This window comes from Halyomorpha halys, unplaced genomic scaffold (genome assembly GCF_000696795.3).
Source record: "Halyomorpha halys isolate HHAL.00 unplaced genomic scaffold, Hhal_1.1 Scaffold556.1, whole genome shotgun sequence".
In the NCBI taxonomy this organism is placed as follows: Eukaryota; Metazoa; Arthropoda; class Insecta; order Hemiptera; family Pentatomidae; genus Halyomorpha; species Halyomorpha halys.
The window spans coordinates 517,925-522,201 of NW_027105572.1; positions in this window are offsets into that span (position 1 = coordinate 517,925).

Consider the following 4,277-nt stretch of genomic DNA (forward strand, 5'->3'; position numbering starts at 1 on the left):
GTCTCATAGTAATTTAAGATTGTCCCTGAAGATGGCCGAATTGGCCGAAACGTTGGACGTGTGAATGAAATAAATGTTTTGAGACTATAATTTTGGATAGTGTTTTTGAATTATTTAGTAAACAATTGCCAGTCTCAAGAAAGAAATTTAAAGATTATAAGTAAATAGCTCTTTTAGGGCTAATATTTCACCAAATTTACTCTTCTTTAAATAATGCTCTCTTAGATTTTCTAGTGTTGTTGGTAGTTTTTAAGATATAAAGCTCCGAATGAAAAATTAATGTTTTTTTAAGGTTTTGAAACAGCCGCCATTTTTTATTCTCCCTACCTATACTTGGCAGACTCATCAGTTTTTACTAGTAGTTATACATAGTTTTTATTAAAGTAATCAAAAATTGGGGTGCGATAACTGCCTTTTTTTTCTTCCCGGCTCTTGTACTGTTATCAGTCTTACGAACTTGCCGGGAATTCCAAGCTCAATCATGAGCTGCCTATTGTAGTGGCATTTATTATTGTGTAGGGGCGTCCTGTAGTCTCACCCATCTTTACCTCCTTGTCTTCATAACATGAGATATTGACTGACCTGTCACTGCAAGCAGTTCACTGTTAGTTCTTCTCCTCCATGCGTTAAGGCTGTGACCTGTAATTGTACGGAACACTTTCCGATCAGATCTCTCGATTCTGCTTTCTAGGGTACCTGTTAGAGCCTAGGCATCGCAGCCGTATACCAGAGCTGGCTTTATCATGGTGTTCTACTCCCATCCATAGATTCAGAATTATAGAGATTTTTCAATATTCAGTATTCTTGACAAATAGAATAAGGCCCTGTTCGCACAATGCTATACGCTGGTCTACTTCAGTCCGTTGATCATTTATAGAGGCTATAGTGGTGCCGATGTATTTTAAACTGTCTACTTTCGGGAACCATTTCTCTCCGAACTGCTTCTGTTATTCGAGTCTTTACTCATTGGTTACTTTCTAGGACTGCAATATCGTCTACGTACGCTAGGATTTTATATTTCATTCTGATGTGTTCCCCACCATTTTTGCGTATTTTTTTTCGTACCCTCCATTGAAAATAAGGAATACTTATGTACAATGATGTCAGTTGAAGTGTGCTGCCTTCTTCTACCCGGGGGTATTTTAAGGGCTTTGTCGAGTGTACACTAGGTGTGCAGAATCGATGGCGCCGTATGCGCATATAAACTATGATGAGCGGGGAGGGTCCGCTTTGCTGGTTGTGATAGCATTAGGTTTAGACTGCAGAGCCCAAACCTCGTCCCATGGTAAGAACATTTACCAAGGGGACATCTCCTTGCCATCTCCCAGGTGGTGGTGGAGAGACGATTTCCCGGAACAGCGGGTTGGTACAGGCCTTCAGCCCATCAAAAAATTTGATGTGTCTCCAGCCAATGTACTCCGGCACAGAGGGCAGCTGGAGCTCATCGTGGATGACAGTGTTTCAGGCCCTCTGTAACGATGTTCCTCTTACTATTTTCCGAAGGACAGAGTTCTGGAAGCTCTGCAGTCTGTTGTCTTCTATACATGTGCTTGAGCAGGGGCGCACAGTAGAGCAGCGTTGGTCTAATGACAGCTTTGTATATCTGGAGCTTGAGCCTGAGCGAGAGCTGCAGAGATTTTAGCAGATGATACAGTCGATAGCTCTTCTGACGGGCGAGCTTCACTCTCTCACGAACATGGCTAGAAAATTTTCGCGTAATGTTCTTAAAACACTTTTGTTGGGCTAAGTTGAACAATTCTAGCGAGATTCCGTACGTTTTATAAAAACTTGGTAGTTTTTCAAAAACACATTATTTTTTATCCAAGCAAGATGAATTAAACTGCCATTCCAAAAGAGAATTAAACTCTGAATTGTTATTTTCTCTTAGACGCAGGTGTACTACATTCCTGAAATGTAAATCGTTTATAAGAGAGAGAGAGAGAACTAAGAGCTAGGGAGGCATTGCCTAGATTCAGGCTCCGATTTAAGTTGCAAATTAGGCTGTCTCTTGTACGGGCCGTGTTCGCCTTTAGTCGGGATTCCGGCCGTCAACTGTCGGCCCATTCCCGGCAGAAATTGAAAATCCAGCTTCTCCCCGCAGCTCTCAAGTCCCATTGTGGACAGTTCAGAATTAATTCAACGACCGTCTTTATACCTTTCTCTCAAAATTGCTTATTTCAATACTTCTTTCTTAAATCGCCAGTTTTAACACTAAGCATCCCGACAAAGCGATTAATAATTTCTTCCAGTAGTGATCAAATAACCAATATCTAATAAATATTCATTGCTACTAGAATATAAATAATAAAGTACGAGTATGGACTATTTAATTTCACATTTAGCTTAGTCTATAAAATAAGTAATGATTTGTACATATTAATTAGTCTTTAATCGTAAATTTTCTATTGATATAACTTAACATTGAAACGATACAGAAAGTATACAATTACTGAAATACTCAATTATTTATTTGATATAAAGTTTTCTACAGTCATAACTTAGACATCGACATGGGACTGGTGGTACACAGTATCAGCAATAAGTAATTAGATCTATGCAATACCTGTAGTACCACGACTGAGGCACACTGACGGGTTTTATAATATTCTACACCACTCAGTACTTCAGTAGTTCTAGTGAAGTGTTTTAAATTATTATATAAAATGAAAACTATTTCTTTTAATATAAATATCAAAGTAATGACCAAAGGAATTCATATAAGTTGTAAATTTATTTATTATTTTATGTAAGTAGTAATTTATTTGAGCAAACCTAAAATGGGCCCCGTGTGATAAAATATCTCAAGATAATTAAATAGTAAACAACTTTACAGTACAGGTTATGTAAAATATAAAACTAAAGCTGCTTAACGTGTTTCGATGAGGAGAAATTTTCGTCATAGTATAACTTAAATATTTCCAGATGACTTTTTATATTCACTTTGAGTATATATAATGTTTTTTGGGAGAGGAGGGGGACTTTTAATTTATAGCAAATAATTTTATAATAATCTATAAAAAAAAAAAAAATATGCATACTTCATAATCTAATGTAATCAAAGGTATTATGTAAATCGGTGTTAAATACATATTTGTTTATTCGACTTGCATCCTTTCAGAAAAGAATAATTTTTTCTCCATTTAAAATAAAAAGGGTAATAAATAATAATACAAAAGTTCTGGATTAAAACATGTTAATTATTCTGGATTAAAACATATTAATTACTAACATAACACGTAAATCTATATTTACAAAAGGCCATCATAACCTAGTGTGATAGTAGTAGCAGTATCTCACAAGGAATCTGATATTTTACGTATTATAAACAGTTACAAGAGGGCGACCGCAAAGTAGTGTAATATGTACTTCATTTATTTGAAGAAAGAAGATATGACACTATGACATACTACGTACAATTTGTCTCCTAGAGTGTCCTTTGAAAAATCTATTGATCTGAACTCATGATCAATAGATACTTACCAGTGACGTAACATTTCCTACAAACACAGTTCAGATTGGTTAAAAGTAAAGAAGGGGTATGTCGAAAAAGGGGAATGTCGATGCAGGGAGACTTTGAGTAATTTGGCATAGATAGAACCAAGACAGTGACAGCTACCTATACTGTATATTCTGAAGCACGTGATGCAAACAGTATATAGTTTTATTTGCGGGCAATTAACACCTTTGACAAGTTCTTTAAAAGAGGAAAATTGCTTGTGCTGCCCTAAAAAGGGTTGTTGTAAAAAATAGATATCATGAGAACTTGAGTCATAATTATCTTCCAATCGAAACCATTGTATATACTTTAATAGGTATCTTTGCAGCTTTAAACTACAAAGTAGTGCCAAAAAATAATATTTCTTTTTAGGTGTAACTCCAGGAATACCAGCGAACATTTTGTAAATACAATTACTTGCTATACTGTAATAATGTATAAGTTTATGTATAATTATTTTTATTATTATATATTTATTTCTTTATGGGGCAACCCCTGTACAAACACGCTATTTGCATTTTTCACAGTAAAAAAAAAGTCTTTAGATATTTTTTTTTTTTATAATTTATTTATTGATATTTACAACTGTATACATATATACACCTCAAGTAAATTTGCTGTAAGTGATATTGTGACATGATAAAAACATGTGGAGAATCTACCCATTGATAGAACTCCAAAAACATTTCTAAAGGAGAAGATCTCGAGGCCATCTTCTTTGAGGATGTCTAGGAGGATTATTAGGTAGTGAAGGAGCAGCCAGGTTAGAAACGAGTTGGTT